The sequence below is a fragment of the Gossypium arboreum genome, chromosome 5, assembly GCF_025698485.1.
Source record: "Gossypium arboreum isolate Shixiya-1 chromosome 5, ASM2569848v2, whole genome shotgun sequence".
NCBI lineage: Eukaryota > Viridiplantae > Streptophyta > Magnoliopsida > Malvales > Malvaceae > Gossypium > Gossypium arboreum.
Genome location: NC_069074.1, coordinates 35,147,909 through 35,166,569, shown reverse-complemented (window position 1 = coordinate 35,166,569; position 18,661 = coordinate 35,147,909). Strand labels below are relative to the sequence as shown.

General features: G+C 37.4%; 1 non-coding gene across 1 annotated transcript; it reads left to right on the top strand.

Annotated features, from left to right (window-relative positions):
* Positions 1 to 5,642: 5,642 nt before the first annotated feature.
* On the top strand, positions 5,643 to 5,749 carry LOC128293487 (small nucleolar RNA R71). Its single transcript, XR_008283668.1, has one exon. It is a non-coding gene; the product is annotated as a small nucleolar RNA R71 (small nucleolar RNA).
* Positions 5,750 to 18,661: the final 12,912 nt, after the last annotated feature.

Genomic DNA, 18,661 nt, shown 5'->3' with positions numbered 1-18,661 from the left:
GAGCTGGGACGTGGCCTGGGAAGCAGTAGCAAGGGCGCGCAGGTGGGGCACTAGAGCAGCAGAATGTGACTGGCAATTCTTGGATGAAGCAAAGAAGCACGAGTGGGAGCCGGTGTTGATCGGGTTCGCATCGTGATCTTCTTTGGTGTTTGCCGATTAGGCTGCTAGAGCTAAGGTGTTGCGGCATAAGGTGTTTTGGTTTTTGGTTGATGCATGGATGGGAGGTATAAGGTGGTATTTATAGCATAAGTAATAGGACTTAAAATAGAGCTCTTAGTCTAATTAAATAATTTAAGATAAGAGTTTAATTCTAATCCTACTCAAATTTAACAAAAATAATAATTAAATGTAAGCATATAGAATTATCAATTGCTATTAATTATTAAGATAAACATAAAATAAAAATTGAAATTAAATTAATCCTAATTCTAATCTAAGTTGATAAAATTAATATATAAATTATAATGAATATAATTATGTATTAAAGTTTATCAAATTATTAATAATGTTAAAAATAAAAATAAAAAATTATTTCTTCTAGATGCCTTAAAAAATTTACAAAGAAAGGCACCTAATTTTCATTATTTACAAAAGAGCAATCAAACTTTAAAAATAATTCAATTTAAGTCTCTAGACTCAATGAAAATTAAAAATTGAGTTGCAAATTTAAAATTGGATCAAATTGACCCTTTTATTTAAAAAAACAAAAATTTATTTTGTTGATTAGGGAAAAATTTCTTGGAAAATTTTGTTAAAATAAATTCCCATGAAAGATTGGAAGGGTCACAAATGGTCCCGCTTAAGTTCCAACCACCTAGACAGAATTTATTTAAACATACTAAACCCGAAAAATAGACCCTAAATTATTTATTAAACAAAACATGAAAAAAATATTAAATATCTGATAAAATGAATGAGACGTTATCTCGTTCTGTTTTATTCCCCCAATAGTGTTTCAAACGCTGAGCATTAACTTGAAAATTACCTCTCTTACCTTGGAGTTCAACAACTCCATATGGATAGACTCTGTGAATTGTAAATGGACCGGACCAACGTGATTTTAGCTTACCTGGAAAGAACTTCAATCTCGAGTTGAACAACAATACTTGCTGACCTACTTCAAATTCTCGAACCCGGATGTGTTTGTCATGCCATTTCTTGGGTCTCTCTTTAAGTAATTTGGTATTTTCATATGAGAACATTCGGAATTCTTCTAACTCGTTGAGTTGGAACATCCGTCTTTCTTTTGCGAGCTTAGGATCTAAGTTGAGTCATCGAAGAGCCTAGTAAGCTTTGTGCTCTAACTCCAAAGGTAGATGACATGCTTTACCGAAAACCAGCCTATAGGGTGACATCCCTAAAGGTGTCTTGTACGTTGTCCTGTAGGCCCATAAAGCATCATCTAGTCTTTTGGACTAGTCTCGTTGGTTCGGGCAAACTACCTTATCCAATATGCCCTTGATTTCTTTATTTGCCAGTTCAGCTTGTCCATTCGTCTGCGGATGGTAAGCCGTTGCAACCTTGTGTTTCACCCCGTGCTTGTCTAGTAACCATTTTAACCACTTGTTCACAAAGTGGGACCCTTCATCACTAATGATGGCTCTCGGGGTTCCAAACCTCGTAAACACGTGTTTCTGCAAAAGCTTCATCACAACCCTAGCATCGTTTTTCGGATATGCCTCTGCCTTGACCCACTTGGACACATAATCTACTGCGACCAGTATATACTTGTGACTAAAAGATGAAGGAAAGGGCCCAAGAAATTCAATACCCCAAACATTGAATAATTCGACCTCAATGATGTTTGTTCGAGGCATCTCATTTCTGTTGGTGACATTTCCAACTCTTTGACATTGGTCACAACTTTTTATATATGCATATGCATCCTTGAATAGTGTTGGCCAAAAGAATCTGGCTTGCAATACTTTGGCTGTAGTACGAGTTCCTCCGAAATGACCCCTACTTAGGGCTGAGTGACAGTGGTATATAATCTTCGGTATTTCTTCTTCTGCCACGCATCTCCTAATCATCTGATCTGCACACTTTTTAAACAGATATGGTTCCTCCCAGAAATAGTACTTCACATTGTGAAGAAACTTTCTCCTTTGTTGATATGTCTTATCATACGGTATTTAACCACAAGCTAAAAAGTTAGCAATATCAGCAAACCAAGGGGTATTATGGACATGACTTACCTTCAGTATATGTTCATCTGGAAATGTTTCTTGAATCGGTACAAGTGGAGAATTCCTTTCTTGCGGCTCCAATTTGGACAAGTGATCTGCTACTTGGTTTTCTACTCCCTTTCGATCTTGAATTTCCAAATCGAACTCTTGAAGTAGTAGTACCCATTGGATCAACCTCGACTTAGCGTCTTTCTTGGCAAGCAAATATTTAATTGTCGAGTGGTCTGTATAGACCGTTACCTTGGTACCTACAAGATAAGATCGAAACTTGTCGAAAACAAATACGATAGCAAGTAACTCTTTTTCATTATCAGATAGTTTAACCGAGCTTCATCGAGTTCGCTTGCATAGTAGATGGGATGAAAAACTTTGTTCCTTCGCTGGCCCATGACAGCTCCTATTGCGAAGTCACTTGAGTCACATATCAATTCAAATGGCAAGTCCCAGTTTGGTGTGACAATTATGGGTGCTGTGACTAATCAATTCTTTAAGTCATTGAAAGCTTTTAAGAATTCCTTATTAAATTTGAATATCGTGTCCTTCTCCAATAATTTGCATAAAGGTTTAGCAACTTTGGAGAAGTCCTTGATAAATCTTCGATAGAGCTCTGCGTGGCCCAAAAAGCTCCTAACACCCTTTACAGATGTTGGAGGTGGGAGTTTCTCAATAACATCTACTTTTGCTCTGTCTACCTCGATCCCATGTCTTGTTATCCGTACCATAAAATGACACTTTTCCCAGTTAAGGACTAGGTTTGTCTCTTTGCATCGCCTAAGTACCTGAGCCAGATTGGCTAAGCAATCATTGTACGTGTCTCCAAACACTAAAAAGTCATCCATGAAAACTTCCAAAAATTTCTCAACCATGTCAGTGAAAATAGACATCATACATCTTTGAAATGTTGCAGGTGCATTACATAAACCAAATGGCATGCGTTTAAATGCAAATGTACTGTACGGGCAAGTGAATGTGGTTTTGTAATGATCTTCCGGTGCTACCGTAATCTAGTTGTACCCCGAGTATCTATCGAGAAAACAGTAGTAATCTTGCCCCGCGAGTCTATCCAGCATCTGGTCTAAGAACTGCAAAGGGAAGTGATCCTTCCTAGTTGCCTTGTTTAGCTTCCGGTAATCGATGTAGATTCTCCATCCCGTAACTGTTCTAGTCGGTATCAACTCGTTATTCTCGTTCTCTATGACCGTGATACCTCCTTTCTTTGGTACGCACTGGACCAGACTTACCCATGAACTGTCTGAGATGGGGTAAATGATACCCTTATCTAACCACTTGATAATCTCTTTTTTCACTATGTCCTTCATGATGGGGTTTAGCCTTCGTTGTCCATCGATCATCCCTTTTTCACCATCTTCCAGGATGATCTTGTGCATGCATACAGATGGAATAATACCGTGAATATCGGCTATGGTCCATCCGATAGCCTTCTTAAATTGTTTCAAAACTAAGATAAGTTTCTCTTCTTGCTCAGTAGTTAACTCTGCTGAAACAATACAGGCAGAGTAGAAGCGTCACCTAAATAAACATATTTTAAATGAGAAGGTAATACATTGAGTTCTAGTTTAGGTGGCTCCTCGATTGACGCTTTTGGCTGTGTGTAATCTCTCTCCTCTAATTACAAAGATTCAAAACGGGATTGTAGATTAAGTTCCTTTTGATTAGCTTCTAGCAAACTAAGTTTTCATCCCCCTCTTCATCACTTGAAGGGTCTGATGTCAAAATTCTTTCCAAAGGATCCTCAACAGAGTTGAATTAATTCTCCACTATTAAATCCTCTAAGTTGGATACTGTAGAACAATCATCTATTATGTCAGGAAATCGCATTGACTTGAAAACGTTAAATGTTAACTGATCGTCTTAAACACGCATAGTAAGTTCGCCCTTCTGCACATCAATAAGTGTCCTTCAGGTTGCTAAGAATGGTCTCCCCAAGATAATTGGTACTTCTTTGTTTGCTTCGAAATCTAAAATTACAAAATTAGTAGGAAAGATAAACTTATCTACACGTACCAATACATCCTCGATTTTTCCTTCTAGATGTGCTAAGGATCGATCTGCTAGCTGAAGTGTAACTGTAGTAGGTCAAACTTCACCTATCCCCAACTTCTTAAATATCGACATAGGCATCAAGTTGATACTTGCACCCAAGTCACATAGTGCTTTACCACAATAAGTTGCTCCAATGTTGCATGGAATGGTAAAACACCCAGGATCCTTCAGCTTAGGGGGTAATTAGTCTTGAAGATATGCACTGCATTTCTTCGTTAAAGCTACCGTCTCAAATTCTCCAAGTCTTCTTTTCTTGGACAGGATATCTTTCATGAATTTTACGTAATTTGGCATTTGTTCAAGTGCTTCAACCAACGGGATGTTGATATGAAGTTGCTTGAGTACGTCAAGGAACTTTTTGAATTGGACCTCCTGTTTTGCTTCTGGAGTCTTTGAGGGTAAGGTGGTGGAGGTTTATATACTGGAGTTGGTACTGGTTGATTTGTCTTTGGCGGCAATTCTGCTGCTAACAGAATGGTTGGCTGATCAGAATTGGCTAGTTCAGAGGTTACCTTTTCAAGTTTTGCAGGTTCTGGTTCTAGTGGAACTGGAACTTCAACACTCGGTTGAACTTCTTCCAAATCTTGAGCTTCAGATGCTCATTTTCAGCTTCAATGATGTTGGGCTCTACCGTTTTTCTGCTCCTCAATGTTAGTGCTTTACAATGCTCCTTCCCTAGATTTCTCAGATTTTTCGTATCACTAGGTAAAGTACCTTGTGGACGGTTCCTAAGTTCAGTAGCAAGCTGGCCCACTTGATTCTCCAAATTCCTTAGAGTGGCGTCATTCTTCGCCATGTATGCCTTCAATAAATTCTCTAAGCTATTGGACGATTCAGCCTGAACTAGTTTCTGAACTTGCTGTGAAAAACTAGGCGGCTGGGTTGGTCTAGGTTGGGCATAGTTGTTACTGCCTCCAGCCCCTTAGTTACTCCAGGAAAGATTGGGGTGATTTCGCCACGATGGGTTGTAAAAGTTGGATTGCAGCCCTTGCCTTCCTCGGTTCTGGTTCTGATTACCTATGTAGTATATGGATTCTGGGTTTGACGGACATTCTTCAAACACATGTCCTTCCCCACAATAGACACAGGCTATATTCTCATATTGGTTAGGTGGTTGAGCTACAAAACTGTTAGACCCATTAGTGGTAAAATTCTTTAACATTGAAGATATCGAAGATACTTGGGATGCAAGTGAAGTGAAAGCGTGCTCGTCTTCCTGACATTGCTCGATTAGTTGGCCACTGATAATTATTACTGGATATCCTCTCGATGATTTCATAAGCCTCATTATAAGACTTAGATAAGATAGCACCGTTAGCAGAAGCATCTACTACCATCCTTGTGTGAGCGTTGAGACAATTGTAAAATGTCTCAAGTTGGATGCAATGCGAAATTCTATGATGAGGGCACTTTCGTAATAACTCTTTGAATCTTTCCCATGCCTCATACAAGGACTCATCATCCATTTGTTGGAAAGCAGTAATCTCATTTCTCAGCTTAGCAATCTTGCTAGGAGGGAAATACTTCACAAGAAATCTCTCTGCTAACTCTTGCCATGTAGAAATCGAGTTCAGTGGTAGTGAGTTTAACCAGACTCGAGCTATGTCCCTCAGTGAGTACGAGAACAGTTTTAATCGTAATGCATCTTCAGGTACTCCGGCTAGCTTGAAAGAGTTGCTCACCTCCATAAATAGTCTTAAATGAAGATGAGGATCTGCAGTAGGCATTCCACTAAGCTGGCCCACTGTCTGAAGCATCTGGAACATGACTGGCTTCAGCTCGAATTGTTGTGCCTCAATCTCAGGTCTTCTAATACCTGGATTAAGGTCATTAAAACTGCCATGGCATATTGTCGTAAAGCTCTATCCTTATCATCAGCAATAAGGATAGGATTTTCAACAAGGTTTGCTCCGTTTCCTTGATTGATATTCTTGAAATTTATCTCTTCGGTCCTTCTCTGGCTCACTTGTCTTTTTCGTTGGCGAAAGGTTCGTTCTATTTCAGGGTCCACTGGGAGTAAGTCGATACTTCGTTCAATACTCATAAACACCTGAAATAATCAGAGAAGAATTAATTAGGTAAGTAAAATTGAACAGGAAAATAAAAGAACAAAAATGTAAAAATAAATTCACAAATAATACTTTTTTTTAAACAGTCCCCGGCAACGACGCCAAAAACTTGGAACGGTGGAAATGTGCAAGTGTACACAATCGTAACAAGTAATAAAGTGACAAGTAAATGTCGAGTTATCGTACTCACAGGGACTGTAAAAAGCGATATTTATGAAATTAATTAAAACACTTTGGTGAGGTAAAAATGATTTTGGTTTGAAAAGAGTGATTTATAAACTAATATTTTAAAACTAAGCAAACAATTTAAATAAAATAAAAGAGTTCCAGCGCATGATTTCAATTAAGATTTAATCAAGATGATATAATTGTGTTGGATTAATTATACCTTTTTAACTTAGAAATATTAAATTCAAGCTTACGCTGTTATGAATAAATTCACGGCAACCCAGTAATTTGCTAACTTATGAACATATTTACTAATTAAAAAATTCCATTTATCTCTTGAACATATCCCTATGCCAATTCAACCGACTAAACAGAGTTAATAAAGTAAACATGGTATCGCACATACATACTTATTCAATTAAATTATCTCCCGCATATTCCTATGTCGATTCAACCGATTAATTCAACTTAATAAACATGTAAAAGATTATGTGAAGTAGCAAAGTAGCCATACCTTGAAACAATTTAATCACAACAATCTTGCAAGTTATGCAAGGCATATGTATCGCCAAATACAATGCTAATTTAATTTTCAGTTACCCTAGAAGAATTAAACATGCACTGATTAAGTACTAAGTCCATTAATTGCAATTTCAATCCGTTTAAACAATTAATTCTTTAGTTATCTAAACAATTATAATGCCAGATAACCTAAGCATGATTTTACTTAATCAAGCATTTCACTAAGGCCTATAACAACATAAACACTGATTTAATAATTCAAGTAGGCAAAATATAATCAACCCAACACGAATTAAATTCAAGCTAAATTGATTAAAATAACCATTTCAACAACAATATTTTTCATAGATAGGTTCATCATAAAAACAACAAAAATTAAAAAGAAAGGGAACAGAAAGCAAATCCAGTGTTTCTCTGCAGCTTGACTATTGCTCCGTTCTTAGTCTCCGTTGTCTTCACCGAGCAAGGCTTCTATGAATCCTTGACTGCTGCCCAAGATGGCTGAAGAACACCTCTTTCTCAAGAGAGGAAATCGGCACAAGAGGAAGGGAAAATGGGATGGAAAAATGGAGAGGAAACTTTGAGAGAAGTGAAGAGAGGATGAGAGAATGTTGTAGAATGAGGGATGTTGAGGGATGCTTTGAAATGGGCAGCATAGGGTGGCTTTTATAGCTGAAGAGGGCTGCTAAAAATAACAAATTCAACAGCCAAGAGAACCCTCCCATGGCCGGCCACACACATGGCAATGTTGAAGCTTTCAACCTTGCTAAAAATAGGCTGGGGCAAATCTACAAAGCCTAAAATAAAGGTGGGGTTTGAACGTAATTTGGAGGTTTTTCAAGGGACTTTTTGTAAGCATATTTTATCAGATAATTTTCTGATTTGGGTCCGCCAATGGACGGTTCTGGTCAGCCCAATTGGTGGATGGTTCGGCTCACTTCATTCGGTTCAACCAGTGCGGTTCACTTGGCCCTTTCTTCATAATTAATTAAAATTAATTCATTTAACCTAAATTAAATAGGAAATAAATTAAAATTAATTTAATTATGAATTAATACACATTTCTGGACCATCTTGGGCTGGAAATTAATTGGCCTCGATACTTCAAATTGCTCTCGGTTTTGTTCTTCTCGCAGTGTTCACCGGGCCCTTTTTCTCCAATTGTGTAATTCTATCAAAAATAACCAAATTTAATCAAATTTAACTATAAAATTAATTAAAATTCATAATGTTTATTTTTTTAACATAAGTTAATTATTTTATAATATTTAATTATTTTTTGACAAGAATTTAACCGAATTTGCATGAATTTAAGTAGAATTGGGTATGAAAAAATATATAATTTTTTGTGTTTCCATTGAGCCGCTACGCTCGAGGCATGGTGGCGTTTGAGTATGAGAAGTGCGTTCGCTTTAAGGACGGTCTGAGGGATAATTTGAGAGTAGTGATTACTCCATAGAGGGAGCGGGAGTTTGCGGTTTTAGTAGATAAGGCGAACATCTCTTAAGAGGTTAAACGCGTGGAGCGCCAAAATAAGGACCGTAAGAGAGGCAAGAATAAAAGGGAGTCGGAGCCCTCTAGTTCTATTCAGAGGCCTAAGAAAAAGGCTAGACCTGATGGGCTGGTTAGAATGAGGGTTCCTGTTACCCCTACTGGGATTCATCCGTGTGGGGATTGTGGTAGGTACCATCCGGACAAGTGTTGGAGAAGGTTAGGGGGCTTGCTTGAGGTGTGGATCTTTGGAGCACCATATTAGAGTGTCCACAATGGGCAGATCAGATACAAGTTTTAGGACCTGGTTTTGTACAGCCTCAGAGGGCAGTTCAGCAGTCACCAAGGGTTTATAACACCCCTCACTCGTATTCAACGCCGGAATAGGGTTACAGAGCATTATTGGACTTACTATACAATTAAACACACATTTCACATACATTTTCAATTTTCATATAATTATCATTCAACATCATTCACATCGTACCTAATACGAGCCCACGAGGCCCAAAACATACTTAAGGTGTGGTTCAGGACTAAACTGGTAACTGAAATTTTTTTATGGAACTTAGAAAAATTTCCAAACTACAGGGGACACACACCCGTGTGGCCCGATCGTGTATCTCACACAGCTAAAGACACGCCCGTGTTGTAGGCCGTGTGGACATTCGAAATGCGATCACATGGTCGTGTCCCAGCCTGTGTTCAACTCCGTGTAACTGTGACTCCTTAACTTAGGTCACACGGCCAACCACACACCCGTGTGACCAGCCCGTGTACCCTTTCGAAATGGCCTCATACTCCCGTGTGCCAGACTGTATGCTAGGCCGTGCCAAACCTGTAGGGTATACTGACTTATGCCACATGGCCAAGCCACATGCCCGTGTGATAAGCCGTGTGGAGCATACTGACTTGATTTTTAATTCAACACTAGTAGACACACAGCCGTGCAACCTGACCGTGTGTCACGCACAACTGAGACACATGTCCGTGTGGACAAAAATAGGTTATTTACTAAGCCATTTTGCCACCCAAATTTTTATACACCTATACCAAACCATATGGCACCAAAACAAGACATAAATAGGCATTCAATCAACCTCAACCAGGCATCATTTATACTATTTCAATACCAACAAATACAAGGCACACAATATCACAATTTGCCATTCAATTTATACCGAATTATCACATTCTTAAATCATCAATATGGTTACATTTCAAACATGCATTATTTTACCTATAATTCAAACATACCAAATCTTATATCTCAACCATTTAGTATCCCTAATTACCAATTATCATTAAGCGTCACATATCCATTAATAAACACATAACCAAAGCTATATGCACATATGAATACATAACCAAATCAACTAAATTAAGCCAAGTCTCATGGCTATATACAAAACCAAAACATTAACATTTACAAGCCATTTCAAATGACTAAATTCATTACCAAACTATATATCAAAATGACCATAATCCTATACATGCTATATATCCATAAACATAGATTCAAAAATACCAAAATGATAGCTTGATGGTGTAATGCTATCTCCGACGATTCCCAAATTCGAACTGGCTTTGATATCACTATAAAACATGGGAAAATACACAGAGTAAGTAACAAAGCTTAGTAAGTTCGTATAACAATAAACTCAATTAACCATAAATACACAATTCAAACAATTGAATATATCAATATATAACTTGTATTAATTCACAAACCTTCCACATATTCAATCATAAGATTAGATATAAAATTAACAAGTTTCTTCGATTCAAAGCTTTTATGGTTCATGTACATACCCATACCATCTCTTATTAGCCTCATAATCATCAATGCCTTCTATATACCCGTTGAACCATTCAGAATTCTATCGGATACTCGAAAAACTCGCACCCTAAGTGCCACTCTCGAGCTATCAATGGGTCTGCTCCCACAAGCTGACGGTCATGACAAAGATAAACGTTGCTGCTCACACAAGCTGACGAGTATCCGTAACACATGCCGAATAACTCCACCACCGGTAGGACGTACGGACCAGCACCTAAATCACATAACCCCTAATGATATGTTATTCGTATCTTAATCTATTCCTAAGGTTCAATCGGGATTTCACACTTGTCGAATTGTTGTCGAACATGTCCCTAGAGTCATACTCACAATTTATGCGATATCAAAGCATTAAAAATACAATTATAACAAAGCAGAACTTACCTCGAATGCAAAAAAGGTGAAATAAATCAATTAGTCTAAAACCTTGTTCTTTCCCTGATTTAAATCCGTATTTCACTTTGCTTGATCAATCAAGCAAAAATGATGATAGTCTAACCCTAGCTTAAAAGAACCGTGAATTTTTGGTGGTGGCTTGATGAAATGAAGAGGATGAATGCCTTTTACTAATTTTAATTATCATTCAATTACCAAATTACTATTATAACCTTTATAAACTTTAAAAATTACACAAAATACCAAGCCATTATCATCTACTAACTTATTAATGGACTAATTACCATACAAGGATCTCCACTTTAAAGTTCTATAGCTATTAGACACCTTTAGCTAATAGAACATAAGTTTTACACTTTATGAAATTTAGTCCTTTTATCAAATTGAACATTTAAACGATAAAATTTCTTAATAAAATTTTCACACATTCTTATTATCATACTGTAGACCTTAAAATAATAATAAAATAATTATTTTAAATTTGAATTTGTAGTCCCAAAACCACTATTCCGTTTTGACTAAAAATGGGCTGTTATAGGGGCCGTGGACCGGTCAGGGGTGGTAATGGTATGGGTCATGGACAGAGAGCACCAGGTAATGGTGCTAATCAGACTAAAATGAGATAGCCTGCACTATTTATACTGCTCGATATCGTGAGGATAGAGACGCTCTTGATGTTATCACGAGTATTTTCTTTATTTTCGATGTACCTTATACTGCTTTGATAGACATAGGTTCTACACACTCCTATGTAGCTAGTATTGTTTCTAAAAATCTGGGTATTTCTGTTGAGAACACTTCTAGTGGGATAACTGTACTGAGTCTATTGGGGTAGTCTGTTCTATAGAGATGTTCCGTTAGAGGTACAATGGGCTGTATTTCTGGAAAATCTGATGGAGCTTCTGTTTGAGGAGTTCGACTTAATTCTGGGTATGGACTGGTTGGTTGAGCATCGAGTTAGTTTGGATTGTGCGACTAAAAGGGTCGTTCTGAGGACCAAGGATAATAAGGAGGTGGTTGTGATTAGTGAACATCGAGATTATCTATCCAATGTGATCTCCACTCTTGTGGTTGAGAAACTGGTCCGAAAATGGTGTGAGGCGTATTTGGCTTACGTTAGTGTTTCTATTTCTGAGGACTCTTCTATCGGGTATATCAGAATAGTGAAGGATTTTTTTGGATGTCTTTCCTGAAGAGTTACCAGGTTTACCTCTGAATCAAGAAGTTGAGTTTGGCATTGAGCTTCTACCGGGTACAACTCCAGTGTCTATCCCTCCCTATCGAATGGCACCAAAAGAGCTTACAGAGCTTAAGGCTTAACTTTAAGAGCTTTCAGATCATGGTTTCATCTGCTCTAGTTTGTCTCCGTGGGAGACACCGGCTCTGTTTGTGAAGGAAAAGGATGGCACCATGAGGATGTGCATCGATTATTGGCAGCTGAATAAACTGACAGTGAAGAATAAGTATCTATTTTTGAGGATAGATGATTTGTTTGATCAATTCTGAGGGACTTTTATATTTTCAAAGATTGATCTTCGTTTAGGTATCATCAGTTGAGAGTAAAGAAAGCCGATATTTATAAGATTTCATTTAGGACTCATTATAGACATTACGAGTTCCTAGTCATGCCTTTTAGTCTGACGAATGCTCCTGCGGCATTCATGGATCTAATGAACCGAGTCTTTCAGCCATATCTGGGTCAATTTATTGTGGTTTTCATCGACAATATTTTGGTTTCCTCTAAGACCGAGGATAAGCATGATGAACATCTTAGAGTAGTGTTTCAGATACTCCGTCAGAAACAACTCCATGCTAAGTTGAGCAAGTGTGAGTTTTGGTTACGTAATATGACTTTTCTAGGGCACATAATTTTTGCTTAGGGGATCCGAGTTGATTTGAGGAAGATATAGGTTGTGCTTGATTGGAAACAGCCTAGGAACATATCTAAAATGCATAGTTTTCTAGGTCTCGCGGGTTATTATCGGTGTTTTATCGAGGGGTTCTCTCTAATTACAGCTCTTTTGACTAAGCTTCTGTGTAAGGATGTTCCTTTTGTTTGGACTGATGTACAACAATCGAGCTTTGAGAATCTCAAGTCTGTTCTGACTGAGGCTCCTATTCTAATACAGCCTGAATCCAGTAAAGAGTTTGTGGTTTACAGTGATACGTCGCATGTTGGTTTAGGTTGTATTTTGATATAGGATGGTAAGGTTGTGGTTTATACGTCCCGTCAGCTTAAGACACATGAAAGAAATTATCCGACGCATGATCTCGAATTGGCTACTGTGATTTTTGCGTTAAAGATTTGGAGGTATTATTTGTATAGTGAGAGGTGTATTATCTACACTAATCACAAGAGCATCAAGTATCTCTTTACCTAGAAGGAGTTGAATCTTAGGCAGTGTCCATAGATTGAGCTGCTCAAAGATTATGACTGCATGATAGAGTATCATCCTGGAAAGGTCAATGTGGTGGCTGATGCTCTAAGTCGTAGAGCGATGACTGATTTGAGAGTGATGTTCTCTCGTCTTAGTCTGTTTGATGATGGAGGTTTGTTAGCCGAGTTGCAAGTTAAGCCGACTTGGATTGATCAGATTCAAGATAAGCAATTAGGGGATGAGTCTCTAGGTTTATGGTTTCATCAGGTTGAGAGTGGCAGTACTTTAGATTTTTGGTTGAACAAATATAGGGTTTTGTGTTTTCGAGGTCAAATTTGTGTGCCGAATGATTTTGATATGAGATAGTTGATTCTGAGGGAGGCGCATAGTAGCCCTTATACTATGCATCTCGGTGGTAATAAAATGTATCACGATCTTCGTGAGCTGTACTGGTGGCTGGGATTGAAATGAAAGGTAACAGATTTCACTGCTCATTGTCTGACGTGCCAGCAGGTTAAGGCTGAGCATCAGTTGCCTTCAGGTTTGTTCCAACATGTTAAGATTCCTTTTAGAAATTGGAATGAGTAACGATAGACTTTGTTAGTGGGTTGCCTTTGACACCCACTAAGAAAGATTCTGTTTGGGTCATTGTGGATCGATTGACCAAGTCTGCTCATTTTATTCCGGTTCGGACGAACTACTCTCTGCAAAAGTTAGTGAAGCTCTATATCTCTGAGATTGTAAGACTATATGGTATTCTTGTATTAATTATTTCTGATAGAGATCCTCACTTTACTTCTCGATTCTGGAAGAAATTGCATGAGGCTCAGGGTTTGAGATTGGACTTCAGTACTGCGTTCCATCCTCAGATTGATGGTCAATCTGAGAGGGTGATTCATATACTAGAGGGTATGCTTCAGAGTTGTGTGATTGATTTTTGAGGTAGTTAGAAGGATTATCTGCCGCTAGCTGAGTTCGCCTACAATAACAGTTTCCAGTCTAGCATCCAGATGGCACCTTACGAGGCTTTGTGTGGTCGTAAGTGTCATACTCCGCTATGTCAGACTGAGTTGGGTGAGTGGCGGGTTTTGGGTCCTGAGTTGGTTTCTAAGACTGAAGTTAAGGTTAGACTGGTTCAGGATCGTCTGAAGGTGGCTTCTGATAGACATAAGTCCTATGTGGATTTGAAGAGGAGAGATATCGAGTACTCTGTGGGTGACTTTGTTTTTCTTAAGGTTTCTCCGTGGAAGAAAGTTTTGAGGTTCGGTCGTAAGGGCAAGTTGAGCCCTAGGTTTATTAGGCTGTATCAGATTCTGAAGCGTGTGGGATTGGTTGCTTATCAGTTGCAGTTACCTCTGGAGTTGGACCGTATCCACGATGTATATAATGTCTCTATGTTGAGGCAGTACCGGTTTGATCCATCTCACATTATCTCTGTTGAGGAGATTGGGATAGATCAGATTTGGCTTTTGAGGATGAGCCAGTTTAGATTCTAGATCGAGATGTTAAAGTTTTGATGAGGAAGCCCATTCCGTTAGTTAAGGTTCTGTGGCAGAATCATGGCATTAAGGAAGCCATGTGGGAGCCTAAAGACTCAATACGTCAGCAGTATCCTCATATGTTCTGATTAGGTAAATTTCGAGGACAAAATTTCTTTTAGGGGGTAAAGTTATAATGCTCTGAATAATTTACTTCTATTTTTGTAAATATTTGACACAACTGTGTATCTACTTCAGTGGTTAAGTGTTCTGGGGGTGTATATAAAGTATTGGGTTCAAGTCTCAGATTTGTTAATTTTGTCATTTTTTATCTAAGCCTTACCCTTGTTTAGTGGGTTTTATAAAATTTTCTATTAATTCATATTAGAATGAGCATGCTGGTTTGAGTGGTAAAGGAGTTGGTGTGTTGGAGGTCCTGTGTTCAAATCCCTACGCAAGCGAGCATGCTATTTTTGCTCAGGTGCATATGAGAGTTTCAGTGGAGTTAGAATTTTGAGTTAGTTGTTGTTAGTGGGATAGCGGGGAGGAATTTGTGGGATTTTGATATCTTTTTTATTTTATTTTTATTTTTATTTTTCAAAAAAATCCTTTTCTTTCCAGGAAAAAATTGATGTCAATTTTTCTTTTGCTTTTCTTTGTTCTTTTGTTCTTCATCTATTTTGTTACTTTCTTCTATTTTTAGATCTGTTAATGAATCCTTGCATCTTGTTGTGCTATTTTCTTTCGATTGTTCGGTAAGTTTTTTATTGTTAAAATCTTAACGCTTTTTGGATAAGTGGTTAATGATGAGGTTTTGTTTTGTTGGCGGTAAGTATTCAAATTCATTTTTTGATGTTGTAAGACTCCGTTTGTGGAATATTTTCGGTTTGAGTTTCGTAAGTGTGTACCGAATTTGGGCATTTAGATGCTGTTTCTTAGGTTTGGTTGGTATTGGGAGGACTTGCGCATCAAAACGACATCAGATGTGTTTCCAAAATGCGAAAAATAATGTTTTAGTGAAAGACGAAAATGCCTACTATTGACGCCACATGGGCGTGTAGTCGCCTGTGTGGTAGGCCTTGTGTAAGACACAACCGTGTGTCTGATGAAGCGGAAACTGTGCGCAAGACATAGTCATGTGGTGGTGTGAGTGTAGCTTTGTGGGCCACACGGGCTAGGCCAAGTTGGGCGTATAGGCCACACGGACAAGACCAATCTAGGCGTGTGGGCTTACACAGGCAAGCCACATGGGCATGTGGGCCCATATTTTTTGAAATTTTCCCTAGAGTTGCACGGGTCATTTTGATCGACTGTGGGCCTACCGTTGGGTCGGCAAGTGTTAATCAAACCCCAGAATATGTGATCTGATATTTTGATGGTATGTTCTGAGTAGGACACTGTTATGCATGTTTGATTATTCTGCTTTAATGTACATCTGATATCTGTACATAAGCATGTTATAACTGTATCTGTATCTGTATTCTGTATCTGTATTTGGGGTGGGATTATATATATGGAGGTAGTGTTCTGTATGGCGATTTTCGCCTATATTCTGGCAGCATAGCTGCACTTTATCGATATATGCCAAAATGGCACGATATGGTGTGTAGGGACGGGTGGGTGCTTTTAACCCCACATGGTGTGTTGGGATAGTCAGAGTTGGTGTGTAGAGGATGGGGGTAGGATTTTGTATATCTGTTATGTGACACCCCTAATGTGACCCTAGTCGAAAAGTGGTTTCGGGACCACAAAACCGAGTCATAAAAATAATTAACCGTCATACTTGATGCTTATTATATGTATATATATGCATGTGTGAAAATTTCATGTTTGAATTTTGTTAATTGAAAGTGACTTTTATTAATAGGACTTATGTGTGACACTTTGAAATGTGATGGGTTAATCTATAAGGATCTATTAGTGCATGTTATGAAAATAATGGGTTTGCATGTCAAATTTCCACCTATGACAAGTAGTGGCCGGCCATGCTATGGGATGAAATGTATTATAATCATTTTATGTTAGTGTTTTATGTTAGAAATAATAAAATAAAGAACATGGGTAATAAAATAATAGTGGTTAGTAGGGGAGAAACAAAAAAAAATTAGCTAGGTTGCTCCTCCATTGCCGTGACTTGAGGGAGGAAGAAGAAAGTTTGGTTGCTTTAATTTTTGGCTTAGAAGATGGCTAGAAGGAGGAAAAACTATGATTTTAGCTAGTTAGGTAGCTGAAATTTCAAGTAACTCGGTAATCCATCGAAGAAGAGGAAGAGGGCTGCAACAAAAAGAAAAATGGAGACAGTTTGCATGTTGAAGGAAACTAAGGATTTAGCTTGTTTAAGAGTTGTATCCTAAGTTGGTAAGTTTTCTAAGCTCCCCTCTATCTTTAACTTTGTTGTAAAGAAAAATGATGATGGATTGTGGTTGGAAGGCATGGATGCGGGTTGTAGAAAAGAAAAGCTCTTTGATTAGTTGTAAAATTACTACCGTCCAATTTTGTGCCTTCGTTATGTCTGTCCAAAATCAACAATTTAATGGTTCTATTTTCATGCCGATTAGGGGTTGATAAATTGAGTCTAATAGCTAAAATATTATGTTATTCTTACTAAGTTTCAGTTGTTAGTAGTGACGTAACAATGTGACAATTAAATGCATAAATGATCGCTGGAAACTCCAAAGATGAAAACAAATTGTTCCAGCATGTAAATGCTGATTTGAATGTGCTGTAATATGTGGAGGAATTGGTCTGCTGCATGTTTGAAATAAAAGAAAACAATGGTTGTTAAATATTAGTTTTTGTTGCTAATCGAATGGGTTTAATTCATTGTTCAAGGGGCTATAAATTGGTGTTAATTAAGCTATTCGGATGGTCTAATAAAACAACCTGAATGTTAAATAATGCTTGCTGTCCAGATTGAAATTATGCTAGAAGGTTGAACAATTGTTGTTCAAATGGAATTTTGGAGTGTTTAATGGACTCCATGTTGCTAAAATTTACATGAATAGAAATTTCTAAGCTTAAATTGTAAGAATTTGAGTTGTGTGGTTTAAATTGTCAAAGATGCATTTGACAATTGATTATAATTTGTTAAAGGGTGTAAAGTATTGATAGTTCTAAATGGTACATAGTTAAATGAAGATGGAAGCTTGATAAACTTTTATTTAGAATGTGAATTAGATATAAATTAAATAAGCATGAAATCGAATCATGGCATGTTTTATTAAATATGATACATATTGAAATCTATTGTTTTAGATGTAGATTAAATGATATGTGATTGCCAAATGTGATTGTTAAGTGAATAATATTAGTTAAGTACTTAAGCAAATCTATTGTTTTACTTAAGCTTAAGAGCAAAGAGGATCAAAGTCGGATAGGGGAAAAGAGAAAGTAAACGAATAGCCGTGGATATCTAATCGTCGACCACTTCCGAGGTAAGTTTTAAGTGATTAAACGTTGAGTAAATTCAATCATAATAGGACATAATGAGTTGATTTAATAAGATATGATGTGGCCATGATATGCCTTAAACTCAAATGGTAAGTTCATAAGTGTTTGGACTTGGAAATTTAAGAGCAAATTGTAATAATTTGCTTAAGACAACAGCCGTAACGTGATTTTAGAAAATCACTACAAATTTTTGGTGTGGAATTATAGGCTGAATAAAATATGTAATCAAAGCTTAATTAGTCTAGTTTCTTATAAAAGAGACCATGTAAGCAAAGAAATTTCCTATAAAGAGATATTTAAAGTTGTGTGAGACAGTGTCAGAATGACTCCGAAATCCCCTGTCCTGTTTTTAGAAAATCACTATAATTTGTAAAAAAATGGTTACAAGATAAAATTTATATGCTTAGACTCCTTAATGAGTCTAGTTTCAAATGAAATCAAATAGAACATATTTTGAATTCTGTACAATGAGAAATATGATTCGTAGTGAAGACTGGTCAGATTAGTCAAATAGTGAAACAGGGGAAACTTTAAGAAAAATCTGGTATTGATTGGCCAAACCTAAAATTCTGAAAATTTTATGAATGGAATATATATGAGTCTATATTCAGGGAAAATT